Genomic DNA, 20,809 nt, shown 5'->3' with positions numbered 1-20,809 from the left:
ACTGTCCCATGTAAAAGGTTAGCTGCTGAGTTCTCTAAGCTGACACATGGAGTTACAGTCAATGGCCTGTGTCTCAAACATCTGAGCTGATTAACTGTGTCAACCAAGATTGAACATATCTGCTTGGGAGAGTCCACTAATTGGAAAATGGATACTTAGTAATTCAAGTTCTCCTCCCTAAACTGTACACCCACCAGTGTCTGTCTTCATTCACATGGAAGGAAATAATGTCTGATGGGAAATTACACAGAAAGTCACACACTGTGCCCCTTCAGGTCCTTCTTTGTTATGGAAACCCCTGCAGCCCATGGCTTTAAACTTCAGTCTAAGATCTAGCCATTGTCCAGTATGTTTACCCCTGCAGTGTACAGAGGACACTATTTCTATTCTTCTGATCTGAAGGGAGAAGCCATGCTCCACACACAAATCTTTTATTGTTTTTGCAATGGACGCCCCACTGTAACATTGAGCGGCATGCTCCTCGGGGTTTCTGTCCCTCCCGATACCACACAATAAATATTTTGCCAGCAAGCCCCAAAATAAAATCACAGAGATCTCCATAACTTATAAAACTGATTGTCCTGGCCGGGCGATGGTGGCGCATGCTTTTAATCCCAGCACTCGGGAGGCAGAGGCAGGCGGATCTCTGTGAGCTCGAGGCCAGCCTGGTCTACAGAGCTAGTTCCAGGACAGGCTCCAAAGCCACAGAGAAACCCTGTCTCGAAAAAACAAAAGGAATAAAACTGATTGTCCCTTTAGCTCAGGCTTCCTGTTAGCACTTGTAGCTTATATTAACCCATTATTCTCATCCATGTTAGCCACGTGGCTCAGTACCTTTTTCGGTCTGGCAGATTACATGCTGTTTCTTCAGTTGTCTGGGCAGCAGTAGGAGGAGTGGGCTTCCTCCTTCCTAGCATTCGCCTGTTCTCATCACCCTGACCCTACTTCCTCTCTGGTTGACCTCCCCCTATACTTCCTGCCTGGCCAATCAGCATTTATTTAAAACATGATTGACAGACAATTCTCCTGCACCAACACACCAAATGAGTAAAACTGGTAATTTTAGAACTCTGTGATGCAGCAAGGGTAATGCCCTGTGGGGCTACAGACAGGCTACAAGTCCTCCTCAATCAGTATAGGAGACATTGACTCTAAACTGCTTTTCAAAAAGCAGAAAAATGCAGCTGTTCTAGAATTACTATACATTCATGGCACACAGGATGTGACCCTGTAATGGCCCCTTTAGCAGCATGTTGGAGGTCTTTGATAGGGAAGTGGGTCTTTTGGCTGGTTGTAAATCAGGGTTGTCTCTTTGTTATAGGAATGTACTTTAATTACAGGCTGATTAATCCTGGTGAAAAAACATTTGAATCTCATGATACTAATCTCTAACCAGCATGGTTTGCATACTACTTATCTTTGGGGTATCTGGGATGTGGTCCTCTCTTACTTAAATTCTACTTTATTAGGAATACTTCCTAAGCAAGCTCTCTGACGAAGCAAAAATTCCCAATTAAGCAAAATCAAAACAAGCCAAATTAAGAAATATCCAGGTTTAATAGGAGATCTGCACTCACGGGGGGTCCCAAGGGGGAAACCGGGAAGCTACAAGAAAGGGACCCCCAGGAGAAAGAAAAGCAGACCACGTGTTTCTCTTTTGGGGGATCGCTTAAGTACCCTAGGGAGGGGTCAGGACCTGGCATGCTGGGATTTGAAGTCCAGACCAAGCCTGGTGGCTGGGATAGAAGCAAAGGAGTGGGGAATGAATGTAGCTCCACCAGAAGAGGTAGGGAGTGTGGGCTTGAGGGAGTAGGGGAGGGGCCAGTGCCTCAGGCAGCATGGTGCTGAGATGGACTACGGTGGGGGAGGAGCAGGAGCACAGAGACCAAAAAACCCTGGACAAAAAACCATATATATGTAAGTTTTGCTCATTTGTATCAGGCAGCCTCAATTTAAAAGATTTTTTTTTTTTTTGTAAGAGGCTTACAGGGGCAAAAACAGACCTGGCTCTGAACTGTAAGCGCCCCTTTAGAGTCTATGCGCAACCTCGTGGCCTAAGTCCATTTCAGAGCGTCCTCCAAAGTGGCTCTTAGGTCAAAAAGGGGTCACGCAGATTGAATGCCCAGCATCCCGATACAAACAGATCTCTGCCTCAGCCAACCCCATCCTGCAGGAATGACCAGAACCTGACTCGAATTCCCAGCGTAAGCTCACGACTTCAAATAGAAATCCGAAAACAACAAAAATAAGTACGAATGGGTCCCCCCCCCCCTCCCAAAGCCTATAGCATAGACAAGAAAGGGGACTCACCAAGACGCAGCCGCTGTAGCCCAGAAGTCGGTTTTAAGAGTGGCATAGAGAGCACGAACTGCAGACTAGGGGCCTTTCAACACAAGGCCTGCCACATGGAAAGGACCTGCCCTAGCTCAGTGGGAGCCTCCAAATGTTAGGAATATTTCCTAAACAAGCTCTCTGACGACGCAAAAATTCCCAATTAAGCCAAATCAAAACAATCCAAATTAAGAAATATCCAGGTTTAATGGGAGATCTGCGCTCTCGGGTAGCCCTGAGGGGGACACGGGAAGCCGCAGGAACGTGACCCCCAGGAGGAAGAAAGGGAGACCATGTGTTTCTCTTTTGGGGGATGACTTAAGTACCCTAGGGAGGGGTCCCAACCCCACCCCCAGGGAGGGGTCAGGACCTGGCATGCTGCGATTTGAAGTCCAGACCAGGCCTGGTGGCTGGGATAGATGCTAAGGACTGGGGCCTAGGCTCCCAACCTAACACTTTGTGTGACTTAATGTCTCCTAAGAACTGGTAAATCCTTATACCATTAATTCTATTATCAATTCTACTCTTCTACATCACAGTTTAGCAGCGGAGTGCTACTCTACACAGGAGAACCCTTTTACAAGCCACACAAAATTAACTACAGACAAATCCTAAACCTAAATCTTAAATGTGCATGAACTTCTGAAGACCCAGGAGAGACCACAAGTCTCCTAGTTTGGCATATTTGGTGATATCTCTACACATGCGACAATATAAGCGCTATAGGCACCACCATTTGCGGCTCCCAAAGCTCTGCTCTGTGCAGACACAACCCAGGCAGTGAAGTTATTCAGAGGCTACCACGGGGAGTTGCAAGGATCACTTAGAACTACTTAGAAAGAGGCAGGACAAGGAAGGAACACACTAAACTCTGTCCACTGGCTTCCACCCAGCCAGAGGTCAGCATACCTAGATAAACAATGTCTCCTAATTGGTCATGCCAGAGCTCCTCTTTCCTCTGTAGTCTCACACTAGGGAGCAGATAACTCCCCAAGCAGTTTCATTCTATTATTCATTTGCTTGTTTACTTATTTATTGGTTTTTCCAGACAGGGTTTCTCTGTGTAGCACTGTCTGTCCTGGAACTCATTCTGTAGACCATGCTGGCTTCAAATTCAGAAATCCAGCTAGTCCCTTCCTCCCAAGTGCTAGGATTAAAGGTGTGTGCCACCACTGCCTGGATTCATCATCTCATTTTATCTACAGCTGATATCCTTCTTCACATAAGCAAACTTAGGTTTAAGTTTGAACTTAAGTCCATTTCTGCCTCCAAATTTCTTCTAACTTACTTCCTATGTAGTGCCCCTCTGTAGGCATTCCTGTACCATACATAACACTTGTGTGTGTGTGTGTGTGTGTGTGTGTGTGTGTGGAGAGAGAGAGAGAGAGAGAGAGAGAGAGAGAGAGAGAGAGCAATTGCATTTGTAAGTACATGTTTGTGCAGGCAGGGTTGTGATAGGTGGGCACAGACTCCATTCTTGTAGAAGGAGCAAGCAGACAACCTTATGAGGAAAACAAAACCTGATGAAGCCTGAAACACAGGCCCTTCACTCCTGGAGAAAATGACGGACATATTGATAGACATGCATTCATCACACTTAAACAAGGGAATGCAGAAGAAAACATGGAAAGAGATTTAATGCTTAATACTGGTAAATCTTAGGAATTTCAATGCTTTCCTAATTTCCAAATCTAAGGAAATATTTCCCCAAAAGAATGCAACCGAGGAAAACCACATTCAGTTATGTGTGCTCTTAGTGAAGCCTAACGTGGGTGAGCTTCTGAGTGCATTGTAGTCAAACGTGCTCATTTCCATCAGAAGATGAGTACCCCACATAGCTGCTAAGAAAAATACAGAGTAGGAAAAAGTGAGACTGTTTTATTAGTTTACTGTGTCAAACGATTTAATTGGGTTTTCTAACCAAACTGTGCATTGGCTGAAGTAAAAATTTTGGGAATCATCAATATAACACAAAATCCCCTGCTCCAGCTGGGGTACTATGTGCACTGTACCCCTGTGTCAGGCCCCAGGAGCATCCCTGCCACTTCCATCTGCGGTGGACACAAAATGAGGTGGGTGACCTCTATGACCACACTTTCAACACATCTGAAAGCTAAGCACAGTCCTCTCCTGAAGATACATCCAACTGTTGGATGTATTACATAGAAACAAATGTAATAAAACAAATTTTAAACACAAAATAAATTTCTTCATGAGTTACTTTCAGTAAATGCTATGTGATTTTATATAACTATAACCAGGTGATATAACTTATGTTAGGCAAAAGAGGATGACAAGTGGGGAAAAGTGCTAAAAGCCCTCATCTGGACATTCCGAATGGACCTTCAGAGATACTCCAAGCTCAGCGGACTCAACCCAATTTTCCCACACTTACTGTTGGGAGAGAGAGTCCTACAAGAGTTTCCAAGAATAAACAGATTTACAGGAACCCACACAGCCCACTCGGCAATACTAATCCAGAAAGCTGAATAAACCAGTTAGCTGCTTTAGGAACCATACTGAAGGAAAACTGTCCTACACCAGACCACGATTCTCCAGAGACTTTCAAGGTCAAGGGTAGGAGAAAAAAACTGGGCCATGCAAATTTCTTTTGTCATTTGAGCTCAAGGGGACAGTGGCTAGGACAGTGGCTTGTAATCTTGAATCAAGTTCTCTAGTCTTAATTGAAGGCAATTTTAGTTTTGTTTTAATCACTTCCTAAAGTATGTTTGCTAGCATGGAAGAGGCAAAGAAAATGAAACATAGTTTAACAGCTGACTCACATGAAGTAGAGAAGTTTGACAGCATGGCAAACACTGTACTCACCGAGGTAAGTTACATCAGAAAGCACCCTGGTTCAGTGAGATAAATCTGAACATTTGAGCACATGATTTTTTTTTTAATTGAGAAAAGGAGAAAAAAAAACAAGTTTCCACCTCCTCCCAGCCTCCCATTTCCCTCCCCCTCATCCCCCCCTACGCCCCCTCCTCCCACCCTTCTCCCCCTCCCCCCACTCCTTTCCCCCTCCCTCTCCAGTCCAAAGAGCAGTCAGGGTTTTCTGCCCTGTGGTAAGACCTAGGACCTCCCACCTCCGTCCATATCTAGGAAGGTGAACATCCAAACTGGCTGGGCTCCCACAAAGCCATCACATTACGTAGGATCAAACCCCCGTGCCATTGTCCTTTGCGTCTCATCAGCCCTCATAGTTCGCCATGTTCAGAGAGTCCAGTTTTATCCCATGCTTTTTCAGTCACAGTCCAGCTGGTCTTGGTGAGCTCTCACTAGATCAGCTCCACTGTCTCAGTGGGTGGGTGCATCCCTCGTGGTCCCGACTTCTTTGCTCATGTTCTCCCTCCTTCTGCTCCTCATTGGGACTTTGGGAGCTCAGTCCAGTGTTGAGCACATGATTTTAAATGAAACCTGAAACTTCGTATGTGTCTTTGCATGTTGGCATATGTGCAGGCACACATGTGGGGATATGCATGTACATGACGGTGTGCATGCTCGTGGTAGGCTGGGGTTGATGCTGGGACTTGTCCTCAATCACTCTTTCACCTTAAGTAAGGTAGGGGATGTCTCTCCATTAACCCCAGAGCTTACTGATACAGCTAGTCTCAGTAGTCAGCTGCTCTGGGGATCCCCCAACTCTGTCTCACAAAGCTAGAATTACAGGCAAGCCTCCACATCCACCAGCATTTATGTGGGTTCTGGGGGGTCCAAATTCTGCTCCCCACACTTGCATAACAAACACTCTTTTTAAAAAGGGGGTGGCGAGAAGGCTCAATGTTAAAGACAAGTTCTATATATTCCTGGCAGCTGGGAACTTAACTATTTAGATCAAGCTAGCCTTAAATTTTTGATGATCCTCCAGCAGCCTGTACCTCCAGAGCTCTGGGATCACAGGCATATGTCACCCTGTTCAACTACAAAATTAATAGAGAAAGACACTATTAGACAGATTTCTACTGTAACCAAAAAAGTTGAATTTTCTATTACAGTCATTTTATGGTACAAAAACTCTTGAACTAAGTCAGCAAAGGCACAGAAACCATTTGTTGTACCATTATTTACAATGTGGTATAATTGTTTGGACTGTATGTGTAGTCAGTGTTTGCCCAATAAACCATTCTCCAAATATCGGCAAGTGAAAGACTTCAAGGAAATTTCCCAACCACCTATTTGGACTCGAAGTGACTCAGAAGGCCACCCATCCCCTAGGACTAGATGTATAGCATGTGTCTTTATATTAACACAGAAAATGCTCTTATCTCTCCTTTAAAGCAGTTTAATTTAACTTAACAATACCTTGTCAAAATAACTTCAGAGAAGGACCCTAGCATTATTAACCATCTGGAGGTGGAGTGGGTACATCACCTGAGGACCAGTGAGTGACACGTGCTTACACAACAGTGTTGAGCCTTTCACTGTGCTGGTGCTCTGACATGGGGATCAGACAAAAAAACTATCAGGATCAGTTGTCAGAAAACTGGAGACAGGTGGATCTCTGTGAGTTCAAGGCAAGCCTGGTTTACATAGTGAGTACCAAGACAGCCGAAGCTACGTAGTGATACCTTGTCTATACAAAGTAATGTGATACTCTCAACGATGTTTTCTTCATTTTACTGGCACACCTACAGGTTTCTTACCCTCTTCTTTAAAACCAAAACTCACTTCTAAGGCAAAGTGTGAGGTAGCCCCTTCTACTGCTAAATTATATAGAAGACAATTTTAATTGTGTTGTCCTGTAGCCAGAGCAAGGGTACCATTTGCTAAAAGTAATGGAGAAACTCAGGCATTTTGAGGACTCCTCAGAATAGCTACCTTATTTCCTTTGGAGGTGAACTGTAAAAGAGAAAGCATCAACTGAGGCCTGTTAGAAATCAGTAACCCTGGCATGCATGCTGTTTAGGTTTCCTCACCTGTGAAACGGGAGAAAATGACTTTAGAATATAAGCTTATGCTGAAATAAGAAAACCACCTAGTTCAGAGATCAGTTTCCTCCCTCTTGTTGCTATGGCTACATGGAATGCCCTGTTTGCATTACGAAAGATGTCTGAGAGGTAGCTACATGTATACATTCAGTCCATACACACTAGGGGATGTATCTGGTCTTTCTGGGTGCTGTTATGAACTAAAAATCAGGTTCATAACTACCAACCACCCGTCCCTTCCCGAAAACTAATAAATATTGCAGAAATTCAAGAATGACCCAACATATTACCAAGTGGTCCTTCTGAGTGATGCATGGTTGTTGTGCCAGGATTACTAATTTCTAATAGGCCTCTGCTGTCGCTTCCCTCGACCCTAGTTATCCTCTTCCGGGAGAAGGCAGGAGAGATTCACCTTGATTCACCCTGTTGTCGACCAAATGTGGAAAATTCTTTAAGCACAGCTACTTTTCCATTTTGTCTACACACTGAAATCATCTGAGGAACTTTCAAAACTTTAAATGCCTAAGTCACACCCCAACCATGCACATCATAATATCTAAGGGGTGGGTGGGGCCAGTCACCTATACTTTTAAAAGCGTCCAGTATGGTCCAAGATGAAGCCAAGGTTGATACCTGCTATGCTGGATCGCCCCTCTTGATTTCGAGTGACTTCTGCCGTAAGTGAAATCAGAAAAGCCAACCTGGAGCAAGTCAGAACCACAGCCATGCTCAGAAGGTACAGTGGGATCCCAAACACAGGGACAGCACAAGTGCTGCGCTGAGCTCCACCAAGGGTTACCCTGCGCCTCACTGGAGGACCATGCTTTCAAACAGCTTGCCCTTCCAGCAAAAATAAATTGGCTAATTTTAAAGGTACCATTGTCTGTATTTGTCTCTACTCATTAGAATTTTCTTCAAAAAAAAAAAAAGGCAAATCTCTTGAGAAGGACAGAGAAATGTGTGCACCCCGGCCCAACACAAACTACAGAGGAGCTCTAATCCCCCTGGCTGCCTAGAAAGCACCTGCCCCGCTCTAGGCGGGGAAGCACCCAGCCCACTGTCACAGCGCCTGCCAAGCGTTGCCTCCAGCCAAGCCTTGCCCGCCCCGATCGTGCGGACGCCCTGAGGCAGATTCACATTGTCAGACAGACATTCAAAGGAATGGAAGCGATCGTTGGAGGTGGCAAAGACCAGGCCTTTGAAGTAGCAGTCCCCATTCCGGTAGAAGCGTGCCTTCTCGGCCTTCTTCGAGCTTAAGGCCTGCAAAATCCGCGTGCGGTCTATAGAAGCTGCAGTGTGCACTGTGCGCCGGGCTGGGGATGAGCCCATTGCCCTTGGGGCCAGAGATGCTGCTGCCCCCGGAGGAGCTGGGAGCCCCTGTCCACAACCCTGGCCGCGGCCTTTTGTCCCGTTCTTCAAAATGCTCCAGCTCAATGCTCCTGGTGCTGGCCGTCGCGGCTGCTCAGAGAAAGCTCTCCACAAATAAATAAATTAATGAAAGAACGTCCCCACAGCGCGCCGTGATCTGGGCGCTCCGGCCTTAAAGCATTGGGACACCTGGCTCGAGCACGAGGGCCATGCTCGCAGATGGGCCCGCTTAGCCAGCTAAAAGCGGTCGCGGCTTGCAGCCGCCCAGCTCATTGTCCCGCGCGCCCTCTCCGTCACCGCCGCCAGCTGGGGAGCCCCACGCCCCCCAAGCGCCTCCTTAGCCGGGCCACGCCTCACAAATAGCGTGCGGGCAGCGGGCCGGGAACCACTAAGTTGAACGGCCCGAGGCTTGCCCTGGTTCGCGTCCAGCCCGCGCTCGCTCTCCGGCGCGCCTAACGGAGGAAGGAAGCGGAGGGGGTGGGGTGGAGCGCGAGCGTGGGCGAGGCGCCTCGGGGCTGTGTCGCGCGGCCTGGGGTCCCGGGTTCCCGTCGCCGCCTCGCCCGCTCCCGGGCCCGGTCCACGGCCAGTGGGCGGCCAGGCTGACCGGGGATCCTCACGCAGCGCTGGGCCCCTGATGGAAGAGCGCAGCCGCCTCCCACGGGCGCACGCTTGCGGGCATTCGCGCTTGCGGCCGCCTGGCAGGGCCTGGACCCGGGAGGACACCTTCTGTCCCTCTTGGGATACCACAAACCACAGAGAGGGAGGTGGTGAGGAAGAGGGCGGCGACGCACGACGAGCGACTAGACGGTTCTTGGTGGAGGCCCCGCCCGCCAGGCTGCGGAAGCTGCGCGCTCCCTGGCGTGGCCGCCGCGGGGGGCTAGCGTAACCAGGCTAGCCAAAAAACTATGAAGGAACGAGACTCAAAGGCAGCAAGCACGTCCTTAACCCGCCTCTCCGGAGGGGGGTGTGGGGGTGGGAACCGAGGCCAACCTAGGGCAGAAATACAAAACCTTAGCACTAGGTTTAGACGGGATGTTTATTTTTTTTATAAACGACCCATGCATTGTTTTATTTAGAGATCCTTTGGGGGGGGAAATCATTCACACTTTCTATGAAGATTCGCTAACGCGCTAGTTCCAGTAACTTTGAATGAATAAATGACTAAAGTTATTGGTTTGGGGAAGGTACAAGAAGCACTGCCCAGGTCACTACATAAACCAACAGAACCATAACCTAGCTCATCTTCCTACCTCTCCACAAGCGTGGGCCTCAATACCCTACTAAAGATGTTTTATTTTCTGTTTCTTTCTTTTTTTTTTTTTTTTTTTTTTTTTTTTTTTAACAGAACTTGCCTCAAGTTTATTTGTAAAAACAGCATAAGGTCCTGAACATCTGCAAATACTGTGTAGGTGTTCACACCAGTCCATCTGTCTTCACACTGGCAGACTGCGACCTTTTTTATGGGGCCTTCACAGGGGCCTGGGCACCTTTGGGAGCCTGAGCTGCAGCTGAGGCCTCTGCCTTGGCTTGAACCTTGGGCTTTGTTTTTTGGAGCCTACGACCCCTGGCCATGTAGCTTCTAATCTTCTTCCCAAGCTTGGGGTGAGCAATTAAAGCCAGACGGGTGAGTTTGCGGGTGGGGCCCTTTGGCACCTTGGGCTTCACCACCTGGGGCTTCACCAGGGCCTTGATGGCCTCCGCACGTGCGCTCATGGCCTTTGCATTATTTGCCTGCATCTTCTTCAGGCCTTTCTTGTTGTGCTTCTTGGCAAAGCGCATGTTCCTCAGGAACTTGGGGTCAACCCCCTTGAGAGATTCGTATCTTTGTGACCGGGGTTTCTTGATGCCGTTTCTGTGCCATTTCCGGGACTGGTTGTGTGTGGTGTGGTTCTTGGACTTGGCCATGGCTGGACGGTAATCGGCGGCTCCCGAAGCGCCTGCGACCGGAAGAGAAAGAGCTTATTTTCTGTTTCTTTTTCTACACTGGGAATAAAGTTGAAATCTGAAGCCCACCTCTACTTCCATGTACTGGGATTTTAGATATGTTTCCACTCCAATAGGCTCCTAAGGACACTCTTGTTTTTTAATGTCTGTTATGGAGACCAGGCTGTCATCAAACCTTAAGTGCACAACACCTGCCCCTGCCTCCTGAGTCCTGCCACATGCACCAAAGGCTTTTAAAATGAAAGCTAATGGAACCCATTTATGATTGTCCTTGAACCCTCCTGACCATGACTACAGTTGTGCAAGGAAAGTGGGCAGGTTGTGAGGAGGACATTTCCATTGCCTTCCAGCCCTTGACTGGGTTTTGTTAGTCAAATTGTTCATACCCTTCTCCAGAGTTTCGAATTTTCCTTTCAATTGATCAGTGTCAGTCTGTAAAGACTGTATTATTTCCTGGCCCTTATTATCAAACCGTGTTTTTAAGGAGAAAATATAGAGAACAAAACTAATCCCCAGAATCAAAGATAATGATGTAGGAGGGAAATCGTATAAGTCCTGTATGACTTCATACATGGTATAAATAAAACAGCTATTGAAACCCTGAATGGTTAAGTTGTCTGCAATCTTGTACTTTTAAATTATAAACTTATAATTTATATTTCAAATTATGTGTCTTACTTGTGGTTGATTTTTAGCTGGAGTAGATGCAATAACCGTTACCTGCCAGTAGATGTCATGGCACACTTGGAGCCACATGGCTGGTCTGAATCCGATTTTAGAGTTAAATGCTAAAAGATATGCTCAGATTAAAAATAGTTATTTAGTGTAAAACACAGACTGTGTGCTCTGCAGATATCCCTGACTGGTCGGCAGCCACATGAGCACTAGAATAGCAAATGCAGACAAATTGTTAGAAGCAGCGGAACAGCTGTCTCAGACCAGGGAAGCCCGCATCTCGCCTGAACCATGGAAAAACTGGACCCAGAGCAGCTTCAAGTCCTCGGGCACCTTGGCCCTCCACGACTGTGTGGTCTGAGGTGTTTAATGAGGCAACATGAAGGACCTCAGCTAGCGGCTACTCAGGGCCTCTGGAGGAGCAGCCAGTCCGCTTAACCTCTGAGATTCTATACCCAAAATGAATGGCACAGAGTCTGGAGACTCTAGCATCACGGTCCTGGTTGGGCCCAGCTACAGAGGGCGCATTGCCACTGGCCATGGACCCAGAAGTCAGCCAGTAGCATCTAATCAGAGCCAAGAATTCTATACCCAAACGATGGAAGCCAACTATTGAATTTAGCTCAATTCAGGAAATAAAGGCTAGCTAAAGGGTAAAACAATTATATTTTTATTTATTATAAGGGGAAAACACATGAAACAGAAATGGGAAGTCCAAGTTCTGCTGTGTCCCGTAGGAATCACCCAGAGAGAGATGGCGCCTGGTCCATGAATCAGTTTTCTCCTAGGCTCCAGGCAGCCACATCTTAACCAGGTCCACCTCGTAAAGATAATTGGCTAACACGTCTTTCCCATCACATAATAATGGCAAATAATTCTTTAAACTGTGCAGATGCCTCCACCTCATGGGAAATTGATTTTATAGGCATTGGCTCCTCTCCCTATAGGAGAGGTGTGAATACAGCAAAGGAGGCCTCCAAGTGCCCCCTGTCAGTAAACACTGTAAAAAAAAAATGGGGTTAGGCTGAGACAGAAAAAGCTTTGGGGGCCTCCACTCCAGTTGAGAAAAGGAACTCATCCATTTGTGAGGGCCATAATGACAATATTTCCTGAGAATCCATCAAGGGCTATGGCAATTCTACCATTATTTCTCTGAAGCCAGGTGAAATCAGTGATTTTAAATGGAACAATAAGGGAATGAGGTTCTGTGCCAAATGTCCTGACCAAAATATCCCTGCCTTTAATGATGCAATCTGCTATCTGATTGGTCATGGAATAGACCCTGGGAACTCTGCCCATTGAGAGGTAAACCCAATGAATAGTGGAGCACAAGGTTTCCCCAGGAAAGATACATAGGAAGACAGGTAGGTTAGGATCCAATGGGCTGTTGGACCTGGCTTGAGATCTGTCCATGGTGAGAGGATAAAGTAACTTGGGATGAGAGGTGAGGCCCTTCAGGAGCTCAAACAATGGAGCCAACTATTCCATGGACACAGATATCCACAGCCTCACCCAATTTATTTCTCCTAGTAACTTTTGGAGCTGAGGTAAGGTGTGGAAATCCTGAATATGTAGTTGGGGTTTGGTTGGAGAAACCAAATCAAGGGACAGATGGAACCTAAAATTTCAAAGGGAGGAATAGACTGAACTTTATCTGGGGCCACCTTGAAGTCATTACCCATTAGAATAGTAAGGCTGTGAGGTGACAAAGGCTTGATAAAGTGGGGCTTCCCAAAATAATGTCATCCATATAAATATAGAATAAAATAACGGGATGTTCCATTAAGGAGGAAAAGATATGTAACATATAATACTGACACATGGGGGTAGGCTGTTTGCTAGTCATCCCCTGGGGTAGCATACTCCATTCAAACCTCCAGTCTGGGCCCTGGAAGTTAGTTGAGGGCAGTGAGAAAGCAAACTTCTCCATGTCATCTGGATGTAATGTGATGGAGAAGAAGCAATCTTTAATACCAACAATTGTTAGGTAATAAATATTAGGAATGGCAGGTATCCAGGGGAGTCCCCTCTGAGGGGTCCCAAACAGGATCATCCTTTCATTGATTTTTCTTAAGTCATGTAAAAGTCCCCAGGAGCCTTTAGCCTTTCTTTGTGGATTGGACACTTAAAAGAAATCCCACACTAGCTCAGAATTGAGAAATAGATGGCTATTTATTTAGGGGTAAACTCACAAATCAGAATTCTCTGCTTGAACAGAGATCGAATCCAGCAATCCAAATGAGCAGATGGGGAAGAAGAAGAGGGGGACACAGGCGCTGCACCAGCATATATAAGAGGCCATGCCCCCATAGGTGGGTAACCACAGGCTGTAAGACTTCCTACAGCGTTTCTTATAACAAAGACAGGGTAATTCCAAGGGCTGTGGATGGCCGGGCATGCCCCAATAACAGTTGCTGTTTAACCAGGGTATCAGGTTGTTGTAACTTAAAAGAAGGTAGAGGCCACTGCTCAACCCACATGGGGTCACCAGGTGCCCACTGGATTTTTGGCCCTGTGGAGTGAGCAGTGGTCCTTAGGATGGAGGTGAACCTGAGGATTAGGGTGGGCAGCTCGTCCCTATTTAAATTGTAACTCATATCCTTCAGTGTAAAAACCCTTATAGTCAGCCTCCCCAGGGATGTCTTGCCCAAGGAGGTTGGCAGTTAGGTCAGAGACCACCAGGGGGCGCACCTCCCTCAATTACCACTGGAATCATTCAGGGCAGCCAGTTCATGGTCTCACATGATGCAGATTGCCCGCCCACACCAAGTAAAGGTGGCCCTGGGACCACCAAGGGGGGGGGGTCTCCTTTTTTCTGAGGACCGTGTGATCAGCCCCAGTGTCTATAAGAAACCTAAAGGTTCTATCTCCAATTGTTAGGGCCATCTTTGGTCTTAGTCCAAGTATCAAAGGCACTGTCCAGTGTGCTTTGACTGCCCTTTTCCCCTTATTTAACGGGGCTAGGGATGGCCCCCGGGGGGGGGGGGCGGTTAAAGGCTTCCCCTGGAGATTGAACTTGGACCTGCAATTCCTGGCCCAATGGAATCCCTTTCTGCACTGGCAGCATAGGGTGTGTGGCACACCAGACTTGGCAGGAGCTGGCAGACTTAGGACAGTCTCTTTTGAAATGGTCTCCCCTTCCACATGCAAAACAAGTCTGCTTTCCCCCTATGGTTACTTGCTGTAGGGCGTTAATCAAAGTTGCCATCTCTTCCTTATGTATGACCTGCATGGCAGCGGTCATAGTCCTTGTTTGGTGAGATATTAAGCCCAAGTCCCAGGAAGCAATGATCTACTTCTCCTAGCTGTGATCCCTAAATCCTGCACATGCTAGTTTATGGTCCGCATTCATTCAGTCCCACACCAGCATTTGAACAAACTGGTCCCTAAGTTCTCCAGGGGAAAATTTTCTCTGAAGGCTTTTGTTAACCCTTTCTATAAAGAATGTGAGGTCCTTGTCCAGCTTCTGGGTAATCCCTGACACTGGGGTTTCAGTAGGACCCTCCTTAAGCTTCTTCCAAGCCGCTAAACCTAGCGTCCTAACCTGATCCTGATACAGAGAGGGGATGGCTGCCTGCTGGAAGCCCGTAGCATACTTGCCAGTCATACCTGAGAGCGTCCCATAAGTGATGGGGATAGTGGGTTCAGTTGCCCAATTGCACTCAGCTTGGACCCGGCATTCTTCTTTAAAGTAGGCATCCCACTTAAGAAAAAGAGATCCTGTAATCACAGCCCTGGCCAGATCTCTCCAATCCCTGGCAGTACAAAATTGATGGGCTAGCCCCTGGAGAATGGTTTCAACCCAGGGTGAATTTGGCCCATCTTCAGCTACAGCTTTCTTAAGATCTTTAAGATCCTGAGCTTCCCAAGGGTACAAGGCATTAGACCAGTTACCACCTGGGTTAACATTTACAGGAAACAGGTGTGCCACTCCTCCCTCTGTGGCTCCGGAAGTAGCTACCTCCCTTCGGAATCCGGAAGTAGCCAAGTCCCCTCCTAATGCTCCCTCCGCAATCTGAAGCTGGGGGGGCGAGGATAACCCCAGCTAAGACCCTAAGCAATAGAGGAGAGGGTGTCTGAATTGGCCTTGCCCTGTAGTCAGATTGATGATTATCTTAAATATCGCCATAGAACCTTCGTCCAACAACAGATGGAAACAGAGACAAAGACCCACATCAGAGCACTGGACTGAGCTCCCAAGGTCCAGTTGAAGAGTGGAAGGAGTGAGAACATAAGCAAAGAGGTCAAGACCATGAGGGGTTCACCCACCGAGACAGTTTGCCTGAGCTAATGGGAGCTCACCAACTCCAGCTGGACTGGGAAGGCACAAGCACAGGACCAAACCAGTCCCTCTGAATGAGGTTGACAGTTGCATGGCTGGGGCAAACTGAGGGGCCACTGGTGGTGGCACTGGAATTTATCTCTACTGCATTTACTGGCTTTTGGGATCCTGTTCTCTTTAGGTGTATACCTTGCTCAGCCTAGAAATAGTAGGGAGGACTTTGGACCTTCCACAAAGCAAAGTGTCTTACTCTCTCTTAGGAGTAGATGGGGGTGGAGCAGGAGGGTGTGTGAAGGAAATGGGAGGAGAGGAGGGAGTGGGAATTTGGATTTGTATTTTTTTAAAAAATCTAAAAAAGAGGTAACAAACCACGAGCCACATGGTAAAATATAAAACAATAAAAAAATATTCTGTCCACGCTAGTAGTAGCTAGGCAGAGGCAGGTCTAGGTCAGGATGTATTGAGTCTTTCACATGCAGAAGTCATGGCCAAAGACAGGTCTCCAAACTCAAGCTAGGCTCAGGAAGTTAGAGTAGGCCTTATGCCAGCTCTAGTTAGGCTTAGGAAGTTATACTGGGACTCACGCCCCGGCCTCATGAGGCCCAATACTTCCAGAGCATTTCCTGTTCCTCTTCCAAGACACAGGGTCCTATTTGTACACATTCCATTGGCTCAGTGTAGCCAACCCTTTACTTCATAGCTAGAAGGTCCTGCAACCAAACATAGGTCATATTCAAATAGTAATTGTTGTTAAACAAAAAGAGGCCATGGCTTAGAACACAATGAAGGGTTCACAGGAGGGCTTAGAGGCAGGAAAGAGATAGAGGAAATGATGTAATTATAGCCCAAAAAAATCTGTTAAAAAGTTTAAACAGGCTTTATGGCCATATGCTCCAGAGATAAGGGATTTGTATTAGAGCACACAAATACTACTCACATTTCTCTCGGGGTATACATCTTAAACCGGGAAAATACAGTCATGTTAGGCAGGGACACACAGATCTAGTTCTTCTATTTTGCTTGAACTAGAGATCAGAGGGCAGAGATACCCACTAGTTAACCATAGAGGCCAGGCAGTGGTGGCACACACCTCTAATCCTAGCACTTGAGAGTTCAAGGCCACCCTGGGATACACGAGATTAAATTAGTCTAAAAGATAAACAGCCAGGTGGTGGTGGCTCAAGCTTTTAATCCCAGCACTAGGAAGGTGGAGACAGGAATATAAGGCAGGTGGAGACCAAATCTTAGCTGCTCATTGAGTCTGATGATTCAGAGAGACAGAATCTCCCCATTCAGTCTGATGATTTGTAGAGAAGGGATCTCCCCATTCAGTCTGAGATTTCACAGAGGTAAGAAGTCTCTGGTAGCTGGCTGCTCTGCTTCTCTGATCTTTCATTTTTCACCCTGGATATATGACTCTAGGTTTCTATTGATTAAGACTAATAAGGATTCATGCTTCATACTCGTGAAGGGAAATCTTCACAGTGGGCAGAAATTTGGGCAGTACATATGGTCATACAGTTTGTTTGGAAGGAGAAATGGCCAAATGTGCAATTACATACTGATTAATCAGCTATAGCCAATGGTCAGGAACTTGGAAAGGTCATGATTGGAAAATTGGTGAGACAGACATCTGGTAAAGAAGTATGTGGATAGATCTCTCCAAATGGGCAAAAGGTATGAAGATACTTATATCCAGTATATATTCACCAAAATGTGACTTCAGCTGAGGAGTTCAGTTATCAAGTAGATAGGATGACTCTGTGACTGCCAGCCTCTTTTCCCAATCATTCATGTCATTGCCCAGTGGGCCCATGAACAAAGTGGCCGTGGTGGCAGAGATGGTGTCTATGCATGGGCTCAACAACGTGGACTTCTGCTCACCACAGCTGAACTGGATGCTGCTGCTGCTGAGTGCCAAGCCAGCCAACAACATGGAGCCACATACATGGCACCGTTCCCTGGGGTAACCAGACAGCAAACTAGTGGCAGGTTGACTACATTGGACTACATTGGACCAGTTCCTCCACAGAAAGGATATAAAACAGGTCAACCAAAAATTAGACCCCAAAAGGTACAAATTAGAAGAGACTGATTGCTGACTCTTAATGACTTTCAAAGACTGCTAGGAGACATTTCCTACCTAAGGCCCACTATTGAAACAGAAAACAAATGAACGGAATAATTTGTTCCAAACCTTAAATGGTGACAAGGACTTATATAGTCTAAGAGAATTATCAGCTGAAGCTGAAAGAGAATAGGCTTTGGTGGAAAAGAAATTAGAGAATGCACATGTGGATTGTGAGGATCTGAAGTTTGACTGCCTTCTGGTAATATTACCCTCTAGGCATTCCCCTATAGGAATTTTAATGCAGAGCGAGCATAGAATCTGAGAATGGATCTTTCTAACATATAAACAGAGCATAAATTAAAAATTATGTGGAATTTGTCTGTGAGTTAATATAAAAGGAAAATTGAGACTTCATCAATTAGCAGAAATAGACAAAGCAAAAATTATAGTATTTTTATAATAACGAAATTTACAAATTATGGGCAGAACGTGAACCCTGGCAAAAAGCTTGTAGCAACTTTTTGGGAGAGATTAACAACAAATATCCCCAAAACAAGAGAATTCAACTTACTAAGAGAACTAACTGCATCCTTCCTCACATTGTAAGGGACACACCACCTACATTTTATACTGATGCAAATAAATCAAGAAAGGCGGGTTACAAATCAGAAAATTTAAGTAGGTATATCAAAGCCCATATGATTCTGTCCAAAAGTCAGAATATATGCCTTTTCCATGGTATTAATGGAATTTACAGAACCTCTCAACAATGTAACTAATTCTCAGTATGCAGGAGTTGTTTTTTGTATTAAAACTGCTGAGTTTATACCATATGGTACAGAATTGACTTTATCATTTATTCATTTACAAGAAATAATCAGGAATAGGAATCTTCCCATACACACAACACACATCTGATCCTAGATAGGTCTGCCAGGTCCTCAAGCACAAGGTAATACAGAAATCGACCAATTATTGATTGGAAATGCGCTAATGTGCTGGAAGCCTCAGAATTTTTTTTCGTTTATATAATTTTATTTGGAAAGGGTTACGACAGAACAGCGAGACTAAGCTGCAGACGGCGTTGTCATCGGTGGAGGCATCATCAGTTTATTACAAAAGGAGGCACGGAAATTATTTACATGATGAAGAGCTCAGAACGTCGGCGGCATGGGCAGCTTCACGTGACACCATTTCTACAGTAATCAGTCCACGTACTTTCCAAGAATGTCACGCTCTCTAAATAAGAAATAATCCTGTCGTCTAGAACTACTTTGGTGCCTCCGTACTCTGGGAGAACTTTGTCTCCAACTTTCACGCTGACTGGTTGAATCTCTCCGCCCTTTCCTTTCGCGCCTGATCCCACAGCCACTACCGTTGCTTGCAGTACTTTCTCTTGCACCTTTTCTGGAAGCATGATGCCACCTTTGGTCACTGTTTTGGGCACTCCTTTCAATCAATACTCTGTCAAAGAGCGGGAGAAACTTTCGGAACGCCTATCCAGCCACGACCCGCGCCGCCGCCTCTGCCACTCTGCCTCTGCCGCTGCAAGGAGAATCCCAAGAATATTTTTTTTTTTTTTTTGGTTTTTTGAGACAGGGTTTCTCTGTAGCTTTGGTGCCTGTCCTGGAACTAGCTCTTGTAGACCAGGCTGGCCTTGAACTCACAGAGATCCGCCTGCCTCTGCCTCCCGAGTGCTGGGATTAAAGGCGTGCGCCACCACGGCCCGGCAAGAATATTTTTTTTAAAAAAAAAAATCATGTCAATAGCAACAGTTTAAAAAAAAAACAACTTTTTCATCATGTGGCAATAAGTCAAGGAAATTATAAGGCAATGCCCTACTTGTTCTTTACACAACAAACACCACTACCTGCAGGAAGTAACCCAAAGGATACTCAAAAGAATGAAATCTGGCAGATGGATGTGTTCCATTCTGTAGCATTTGGAAAACTGAAATATGTACCTATTCAGGTTTTCAATGGCCAGCTGCTTTGAGTTTGGAAAACACTGATTTGGCAATCACACATTTGCTTGAAGTTATCGCCATCGTGGGTACACCTGCACAAATACAGACAGACAATGCTCTAGCATATGTATCTAAGAAAATGAAAGAGTTTTTTGCTTTTTATAATATAAAGCATATTACAGGTATACCACACAATTCTAAAGGGCAGGTAGTTATAGAAGGATCAAACTGAACTTTAAAGTTTATGCTAAATAAACAGAAAGGAGTAATAAGGACTCCCATAAATAGATTGCGTAATGCTTTATTAACTTTGAATTTTCTAAATGCTAATGAGAAAGGAATAACAACTGCAGAGAGACATGGATAATAGTAAAAACTACAGAATTAGGTCAGCTGGTATACTTTAAAGATGTGTTGACCACAGAATAAAAACCAGGATATGCATTAAGTTGGGGAAGGGGCTTTGCTTTTGTTTCCACAGGAGAAGTAAATCTGTGGCTACCATCAGAGTTGAAGAAGATTAGATTTGAACAAGAGACAGCCAGCCCTTCAGAGGAAGAGGTGATAGTTGATCAAACAGCATGGCCATTCAGTATAAACTGGAAAATGCTTTTCATTTGACCAAATATAACTTGCCATAAATTAGGCCCAAAAATAGGCCTGGGGAAGGATTTTTATTTTTTGTTTTGTTTTGTTTTGTTTGTTTTTTGTCTTTCCAAGAATAAGAGTCTAATCCAAAAAACAAACACACAAACAAACCATAACCCATAACCCCTAAACTCTAACCACAACCCTAAACTTAACTCCTAACTCTGAACTTTAAAACCTAACCCTAACACTGCAACAAAACTCCTTTAGCCCTAACCCCCTAAACCTAACACTAACCCTAATACTATAACATTAAACCCTTCATCACCGAATCTTCTTCTTCTTCTTTTTTTTTTTTGGTTTTTCGAGACAGGATTTCTCTGTGGTTCTGGAGCCTGTCCTGGAACTAGCTCTTGTAGACCAGGCTGGTCTCGAACTCACAGAGATCCGCCTGCCTCTGGCTCCCGAGTGCTGGGATTAAAGGTGTGCGCCACCACCGCCCAGCTCATCACTGAATCTTCTATTCCTATTCTGGACCCCAAAAACCCTAGCACTAGCCCCAAACCACTTAATCTTAATGCTATCCCTAAACCCTAACCCTAAATCCTAACCTGAGTACCCTCAACATAAGTACCCTAACCCAAAACCTGAGA

General features: G+C 45.7%; 1 pseudogene; it reads right to left on the bottom strand.

Annotated features, from left to right (window-relative positions):
- Positions 1–18,807: 18,807 nt before the first annotated feature.
- Positions 18,808–19,405, bottom strand: LOC121443540 (annotated as a pseudogene).
- Between the last annotated feature and the right edge of the window lie 1,404 nt (positions 19,406–20,809).

The sequence above is a fragment of the Microtus oregoni genome, unplaced genomic scaffold, assembly GCF_018167655.1.
Source record: "Microtus oregoni isolate MIOR12 unplaced genomic scaffold, Mior012 000109F_ref0000275, whole genome shotgun sequence".
Lineage (NCBI taxonomy): Eukaryota > Metazoa > Chordata > Mammalia > Rodentia > Cricetidae > Microtus > Microtus oregoni.
Note: the sequence above shows the minus strand (reverse complement) of the source record. Positions and strands in the feature narration are given on the sequence as shown.